Below are 9123 nucleotides of genomic sequence, written 5' to 3'. Positions count from 1 at the left end.
CACTCTCAAAAACTCCCATTAAAATCACTGAAGCTGTTTACACTGTGAAATGAATATCTTACCTACAGATTCATACACACATTTGCAGTTTGTTGTTTCTAACGAGAGAATTCGCCAGAAAGAGGTATTCAGTCAGCGAGCGAGTGAAGAAAACACCAGCATTTTAGCGATGACTCACCTGAACGCCTCTGATTGGCCATTGCATTCATAAGCTCAACAGCATCGTGTGTCATTGTTTATAATGCGCAGTGCTGTAAAAACGCGTCTGTCTCTGTCTCAGCGCCAGCCAGTGAATGCAGATTTGAATTTAATTCATTCAATGTTCCTGTGGCTCAGTGGTAGAGCATTGTGTTAGCAGCGCAAAAGGTCATGGGTTTGATTCCCAGGGAACACACATACTGGTAAAACAAATTATAGCCTGAATGCACTGTAAGTTGCTTTGGAAGCGTCTGCTAAATGCATGAATTATTATTATTATGCTATTTTTTGTCTTTTGGAAGCTGCATTCAAAATTCACTTGGCTTAGAAATCTGAGGGGGCACGTGCCTCACTTTGAATGGGCATGACGCCTCTGATACTAACCATACAACGCGAACACTTCATGCAGTTTGAATACAGATATTTGATCATCACCCTCCTCCTACTGCTTTCAGTGATATTCAGTGATTTCACATCTCATATACAGCACTAAAATTGTGAAATATTATAATAATGTAAATCAGCTGTTTTCTATGTGAATATCTGTTAAAGTGTAATGTATTTCTGTGATGCGCAGCTGTATTTTCAGCATCATTACTCCAGTCTTCAGTGTCACATGATCTTCAGAAATCATTCTAATATGCTGATTTGCTGCTCAAGAAACATTTCTGATTATTATCAGTGTTGAACACAGTTGCTGCACAATATTTTTGAAGAAACGGTGACACATTTTATTTTTCAGGATTCACAGATGAATAGAAAGTTCTATTTAAAATATAAATCTTTTGTCACATTATACATGTCTTTACTGTCACTCTTGATTAATAAGTATCTTAAATATCTTAAATAAAAGTAATCTTAGTACTTACTGACCCCAAACTGTTTTCAACACTGATAATAAATCAGCATATTAGAATGATTTCTGAAGATCATGTGACACTGAAGACTGGAGTAATGATGCTGAAAATACAGCTGCGCATCACAGAAATAAATTAGAGATACTCACATAGAAAACTGCTGTTTTACATTATAATAATATTTTGTCATTTTTATGTTTTCAACACTGATAATAAATCAGCATATTAGAATGATTTCTGAATATCATGTGACACTGAAGACTGGAGTAATGATGCTGAAAATACAGCTTTGATCACAGAAATAAATTAGAGATACTCACATAGAAAACTGCTGTTTTACATTATAATAATATTTTGTCATTTTTACAGTATTTTTGATCAAATAAATGCAGCTTTGGTGAGCAGAAGAGACTTCTTTAAGAAACATTAACACGAGACTCAAGTGTTTCAGAGGCTCTTATACTCTGTGAATGAGCAGGTTTATACGCCTAGATGACTAAACGAATGAGTACGTACTGAATATGTATCACCGTGCTGTTATTTCTAGTGTGTACTAGCGAGTGTGTGATTGAAATGGGATTGTGGTTGTTAATGCTGTGAAATGAGATTAACCAAATGATCGGGAAATCCAGCTACTCTAACAAACACTGATGGACCGGGATTGAGATTACAGTCACAAAACCCTGACCCGCTTAACCGGATTAACCACCATAATGACCCGTTCAGCGTAAATAAACAGTAAAGCAACAGTATTCAGTTTGTATGGAGTCTAGTATGCTGCCTAAGTAGGGAGCACATGAAGGAATCATTCAGGATGAGAATAAGTGACTCAGATAATGAGTGTTTGTTATTTCCAATCTTAATGACTCTCATTAGCCTCTTTAACAGTCCAGTTAATGATCTGAGAGCACGTGAGCGGTCTGATGTTGTTCATGCATGTGCGTCAGGTCATGTACAGATGAGATTGATCATGTTAGTTTGTCATACAGTGATTTCCCCGTCAGACGGACAGTGATTCTGATCTGTGACGAGGTCTCCTGCAGCGTCTAATCCAAAAACACATGACAGCGAGAGTCAAAGCAGCGGCGGATCGATGCTTTTAGATAATACATTCATCCTGCCATCAGACAGCATTCGTTTATTTCATCTGCAGGTATATTGGATGTTCAGCTAAAATCTGAGTGTGTGTGTGTTGGGTAGAGGTCATGAGGGATAACGCATTAGAGCAGGTTTAGTAAAGCTTAACTAGGATGATTGGATAGATTAATGCTCTTCACGGCCCACGCCGCACTTTCATGATGCTGGAACATCAGAAACTCACTAAAACTGATTTAAATGCTGACATGAGTGTTAATCCTGTTCTATTCACAGATTAAACCACAGAGAGAGAGAGAGAGTGTGTGTGTGTGTCTGTGTGTGTGCGTGTGCGTGTGAGTGTGTGTCACAAGTCCTGAACAAGTCACAAGTTTTCACACAAGTCCTGAAATGTTAGCAAAAATGTTAGCTGCAGCAAAATTAGTTTGAGTCCTCCGCACAATCTGACTTTGCTGCAGCCTGGAACTGAACTGCTGGTTTCGTCTGGTCAGAGGAGAACTGGCCACCCGACTGAGCCTGGTTTCTCCCAAGGTTTTTTCTCCATTCAGTCACCGATGGAGTTTTGGTTCCTCTGGCTTGCTTAGTTGGGGACACTTCATTTCCAGCGATATCGTCGACTTGATTGCACAGATACTATTTAAACTGAACTGAGCTGGATGATGACATCACTGAATTCAATGATGAACTGCCTTTAACTGAACATTGAGTGTTTACTATTGTCCTTCTGCATTATTGACACACTATTTTGATACTGTTCAGTTGCTTTGACACAATCTGTATTGTTAAAAGCGCTGTATAAATAAATGTGACTTGACTTGACTTGAAAGTTGACAAAGAGAATCCAGTCAAACAAATTAGATGAAAATATATACTTTTTCATTTATTTATTCTGGAAAATGATCCAGTGTTATATATCTGTGAGTGGCTAAATAAAGTATGTGAATCTTGGCGTTCAGTATCTGGTCTGACCCCCTTTTGCAGCAATAACTTTTAATTAACTGAATGATTTGATCTCATTCCTCCGTACAGAAGCGCTTCAGCTCTGTGATGTTGGTGGGTTTCCTCACATGAACTGCTGCTTCAGCTCCTTCCACAACATTTCAATTGGATTAAGTTCTGGACTTTGACTTGGCCATTACAAAATATTCACTTTGTTCTTCTTTAACCGTTCTTTGGTTCTTGGGGTCGTTGTCTTGCTGCATGACACACTTTCTCTTTCAGTTCACAGACAGATGTCCTGACATTTTCCTTCAGAATTTGCTGGTATAATTCAGAATTCATTCACACCGTGTTTCACAGATGGGATACGTTTCTTACGCTGGAATGCAGTGTTTTTCTTTCACCAAACACAACGCTTCTCATTTAAACCCAAAACTTCTATTTTGGTCTCATCCGTCCACAAAACCTTTCTCCAACAGTCCTCTGGTTTGTCCACATGATCTTTAGCAAACTCTCTTTTTTTGGAGAGCAGTGGCTTTTCTTTCTTTCTCCTCGCAGCTCTCTGGTTGTTCAGTGTTCTCCTGATGATGGACTCATGAACATTAACATCAGCCGATGTGAGAAAGGCCTTTAGTTATTTTAGAAGTTACCCTGGGGTCCTTTGCGACCTCGCAGACTTTTATAGTGATCTCTGTTGGTCGACCGCTTAGACTTTAGACACTCACCGATATGTAATATTGGATAATTTTCCAGTATTTTTGTCTCCTTTGTTTGACTGGATTCTCTTTGTCTACTTTCAGGACTTGTGCGAAAATCTGATGACCTTTTGGGTCATATTTATGCAGAAATATAGAAAATTCTGAAGGGTTCACAAACTTTCAAGCAGCACTGTAACTAATACTGTCATTTTATTCATCAATGACACATTAAATTGATCAAAAGTGACAGTAAAGACATTTGTGTTTCTTGAGCAGCAAATCAGCATATTAGAATGATTTCTGAAGATCATGTGACACTGAAGACTGGAGTAATGATGCTGAAAATACAGCTGCGCATCACAGAAATAAATTACAGTTTAACAGAGATTCACATAGAAAACAGCTGCTTTACATTATAATAATATTTCACAATTTTACTGTATTTTTGATCAACTAAATGCAGCCTTGGTGAGCAGAAGAGACGTCTTTCAAAAACATTAAAAAATCTTAATTATTCCAAACTTTTGAACAGTAATGTACAAAATATAGACAGATAAATGTGTGTGTGCGTGTGTGTGTGTTTATTGTAGTGTAAACAGGCGTGTTTAATTAGTATGTGTGTAATTAGTGAGAGTGAGTGTAATCCAATGCCCATGAGTGGAGGATTATGGGTGATTTCTGCGTGTGCTGTCCTCACTGTCTCTAGACTCATAAATTATGTATTGTTGTTTGAGAATACAAATTGAAATGAGGTTTTATTGTCATAACAACCGGGTCGCTGAGGACCACGGACAGTTTAAATGTCAGAAGCGGCGCGACAGGCTGTCACTGACTCCCTCCTGAGACACACACACACACACACACACACACACACACACACACACACACTCGCGTGTGGCAGATGTTTACTATGGTGAATGGTGTGTGTATTTCCATCTGAATGGATGAGGATGAGGGTCATTATGACGGTCTACTCAGTCTTTTGTCATGTTAATGCCAATCTCTCTCTCTCTCTCTCTCTCTCTTTAATTCACCTGTGTGAGAGCTGAGCTGATCTGGGTTTCTAATATCCTCTCCTTTCATCACTGGACACCATTAGGCCGTGTTGTTTGTGTTCGTTCAGGTGTCGTGAATGAATCGCTCTATAGACAGATGCTTTCACACATCAGGTCAAATGCATCCCATCAGCCTCTGCTCCATTTATAGATGGGAGTTGAATACATTTATTATTATTATTATTATAGTTTTTATTTTTTATATTTTATATTTTAACATTTTTGTTAAAAATTTAGTAAATTTGATGTTTTTTTTGTCATTTTTTTATATGCCTGTATAGTTTTTTTAAATAATTAAAATAATTTTGTTAATTTAGTTCAAGTTAAACTGATAAACATTTCATTAAAAAATATATATTTTTAAAAATGTATTTTTATATTTTTTTTATTCCAGTTAACATTTATTTTATTTTAAACGACAGAGATGTTTTCATTTTAATTTTAGTTACCTATATGTATGCACACTAAAAATATTTAATTCAATGATTAATGATTTTTAAATTATTTAAAAATACATTTATTTATTTATTCATCCATCCATTCACTCTTTTATTTATTTATTTTACTTTTTAATTATTTGGGTGAATACAAAAAATATTTTGCCCTAATATAAAAAATTTATTGTGTTAAAAATGTATAAAAAAAAAAAAAAACATTTAGTCAGTACAACAAATACTAACACAATGTATAAATACTTTACAAATAAACCTGCCATAAATTTAATTTGAGTGTAAGGATTATTATTAAATTATTATATGTATGCACACAAAAAAAAAAATAAAAATTGTAAAAAAAAAAAAAAAAAAACAACAACAAAAAAAGAAAAATCTAAATAATTCACAGATGAATAGAAAGTTCAAAAGAACAGCATTGTCACGGTGTGGTAAGGGAACACACTGTGTAAACAGGGATCTGGGTCCAAATGTAGGTTTATTTGCTAAACAGAAACAGAAACAGATCAAACAAGATCTGAAAAACAACTCAAACAAGAACAGGACCGGGATACAAATACGGCAACAGAAGGTGCTTGAATCCATAGACTACAAACAAGTAATTAATAACCAGACAGAGTAGCGGGAGTGTAGTGTATAAATAGTCCATGACAATGGAGAACAGCTGAGGGTGTAATAACTGACAGGTGTGTGGAGTTTGGAGAATGGAGGACAGGAGATGGCGACCTCTGGTGGTGAGAGGGAGAAACGCAGGGCCCGGACTCATGACAGAACCCCCTCTCTAAGGAACGGCTTCCAGACGTTTCCAAACGCCCAACCAGGGGGTTAGCAGAGCGGGGGCGGAGCAGGGGGAGGGATGGGGCACTAGGTCTGTGTGCTGGAGGGGGACTTGGGGACTGAGGCAGAGGCGGCGGGATGGGGACCCAGGGCAGAACCAGCGGCCGCCACAGCGGTGCGTGTGGAGCTGCAGTTGTATCAGGCGCTGCCACCTTGGAACGAGCAGTGGCGGAATCAGCCGCTTCGGGAAGGCCAGAAGCGAGCCCCGGGGGGAGGGATGGGGAGCTCTGTGAGTGGACACCGCCGCCTCGGGAGCTTTGTGAGCGGACTCCACCGCCTCGGGAGCTCTGTGAGCGGACTCCGCCGGGACGGCCCAGGAACTGGCATGAGATTCTCAGAACGGCTGACAAGACCTCTGAAGTCTCCTGAATCACCGCTCCGAGAGAACTGTTAGCGGGCTCCGCAGCGAACTCCACCCTGAAGGATGAGCCTCTCAAGTACAGAGCCCAATTGACATATTCCTCCAGTGACTCCTCGGGGTGCCAGTAAGGCATAAGGGACTTGAAGGGCTCGGCTAGACCTCCCCAGAAAAAGACCATGAGGCAGGTCTTCTCCGTAGCCGACTGGCGAGCCACTCCAACGAAGTCCCTGGTGTAATCCTCAATGCTCCGGTCTCCCTGGCGGATGTTGAGGAACTTCCCTGCTGGACCCATGTTTGCTGGCTTATTCTGTCACGGTATGGTTAGGGAACACACTGTGTAAACAGGGGTCTGGGTTCAAATGCAGGTTTATTTGCTAAACCAAAACAGACTAAGCAAAACAGAAACAGAAACAGATCAAACGATCTGAAAAACAACTAAAAAAAAGAACAGGACCGGGATACAAATACAGCAACAGAAGGTGCTTGCATCCATAAACTACAAACAAGTAATTAATAACCAGACAGAGTAGCGGGAGTGTAGTGTATAAATAGTCCATGACAATGGGGAACAGCTGAGGGTGTAATAACTGACAGGTGTGTGGAGTTTGGAGAATGGAGTCCGGGAGGACAGGAGATGGCGACCTCTGGTGGAGAGAGGGAGAAACGCAGGGCCCGGACTCATGACAAGCATTTATTTGAAATAGAAATCTTTTACAATTATAAATGTCTTTACTGTCACTTTTGACCAACTTAATGCATCCTTGATTAATAAAAGTATTAATTTCTTAAAAAATAAGTTGCACTGAACCCAAACATTTGAACTGCATATATACAATATACAGTAATATTGTAATATTGAACTTAACTGGATTTTCACCCAAAAGTATTTATATGGATATCTTTCATCCGAAGAACACAAAATAGGATATAAAAGTTTTCCAAAATCTCAAAATATCTTCTTTTGAGTTGCACAGAACAAACATCATACAGGTTTAAGTGACATGATGGGTGTAAATGACGTCAGAATGATGATTTTAGGGTGGACTATCGCTTTAAGAATCATCTATAAATGCAGCGTCTTCCTGCTCCTCATAATGTTTCATAAGTGTGTTTGATTTCATTATGAGCTGTAATTGAATAAGTTGAGAGCAACACGGCTGGCGTTTGGTGGTTTTTAACACGTTGTAATTGGTGAGTTAGTTCAAACCCGCCGGTGATAGAGGAGACGCCCGCTTCTAATGGAAATCGTTTGGGTTTAATTAGTGCAATACAGCACAGATAAAGATACGCACAGCTAATGACGTATTGATGCTGACGCGTCCGACACGCAGATTACAGCAGCCGCAGAACGCCAGCTTCCGCTCTGAGCTGATTGTTGGGAAGAAAGCGCTTTGGCTAATGGTGTAGAACAGCCGAGTAATTAATCACAGCGCATGGCCTCAGGCCTGGAGTGCTGCGTCTGCATTCATAGAGCTCCTGTTTGCTTATTGATCACGCATCAGTGTTCAGCGCATCAAGCCCGCTTTGATTCCAGTTTAAGAGCAAATCAGAGGAACCAATGCAGTTTAGAGTCTCAGCGGAACACGTATCCTCCAGCTGCGTGTGTGTGTGTGTGTGTGTGAGTGAGTTTGTGTGTTTATTATTATTATTATTATTATTATTAAAATGAACTTGTATACAAAATATTCATTTATAATAATAATAATAATATTATAATAATAATATTTTTTATGTGATTGTTTGAGCCTGTCTTAAAACATCATCTCCGTCTGTTAGTTTTTCCATCTCTTTCGTGTATATTTTGATAAAAGAAATGAAATGAATTTTTTTTTTTAAATTTAATTATTTTTGAAAAGGAACATTAGCTCAATTGAGCTCATTGAATATGTATAGTATTGTAAAATGAATCTAAATTAATTTGATATTACGAATTTTAATGTCAGGTAATTTTCAATAATAACTCACTGAAATGAATAAAAAATGCAGTGATATGGTTGTTATGGAATGGAGCGTCTGCGTCTGTGTCTTGATGTTTGTTTCTGGTTGTTCGCTCACGTCGTTTCTCTTCTTTAAAGTGGACAAACATCACAAATCCATCTCATTGCAATCAGGCCGATTCAGACTATTTTTGAGATGAGGTCGATCGATACGTAATTTTGCTGCTGAAATGAGCCCCTCATTCTCTGAGAGGAAAATCAGCTGGACTGGAGTCTGAGCTTTGACTTTAATCATGATGTACCTGCATCTTCACCCTGATTTAAGGCTCTAATGATGCTGTCAGGAATGCCGTCTGTCTGTCCGTGGATCCGTGTCGATCTCTCTCGGGTTGAGCTGCAGATTTGACCGGATTATGTGGATTTATTGGCAGAGGTCGGATGCTGGAGTTTGGTTTCAGATCCTCTGTCTGCTGCTGATATATTCATATCCCCGACTCTTCACATGAGCTCTGATACAAACATCTGCTGTCTACATAGTCTGCTGCCTTCTGAGGGAGCGTCCTCACTGTAGTGAAGCAGAAGTCAGCCATTTGAAGCACTCTACAAGTTTTTTATTTTGTTTTATTTTATATTTTATTTTATTTCTTAGAAGATGCTTTTATCTAAAGCAACTTACAAATGAGAGAAACAACGT

The 9123-nt window shown here is 38.9% G+C and overlaps 1 protein-coding gene across 1 annotated transcript in view; it reads left to right on the top strand.

Moving 5' to 3' along the window:
* LOC107713409 (netrin receptor DCC-like) overlaps nucleotides 1–9123 on the top strand; it is a 17896-nt gene that overhangs the window by 7159 nt on the left and 1614 nt on the right. The gene's annotated exons all lie outside the window — the stretch shown is intronic.

This window comes from Sinocyclocheilus rhinocerous, unplaced genomic scaffold, assembly GCF_001515625.1.
Source record: "Sinocyclocheilus rhinocerous isolate Xijiao unplaced genomic scaffold, SAMN03320098_v1.1 scaffold7686, whole genome shotgun sequence".
In the NCBI taxonomy this organism is placed as follows: Eukaryota; Metazoa; Chordata; class Actinopteri; order Cypriniformes; family Cyprinidae; genus Sinocyclocheilus; species Sinocyclocheilus rhinocerous.
This window is presented reverse-complemented; position numbering and strand designations above follow the sequence as displayed.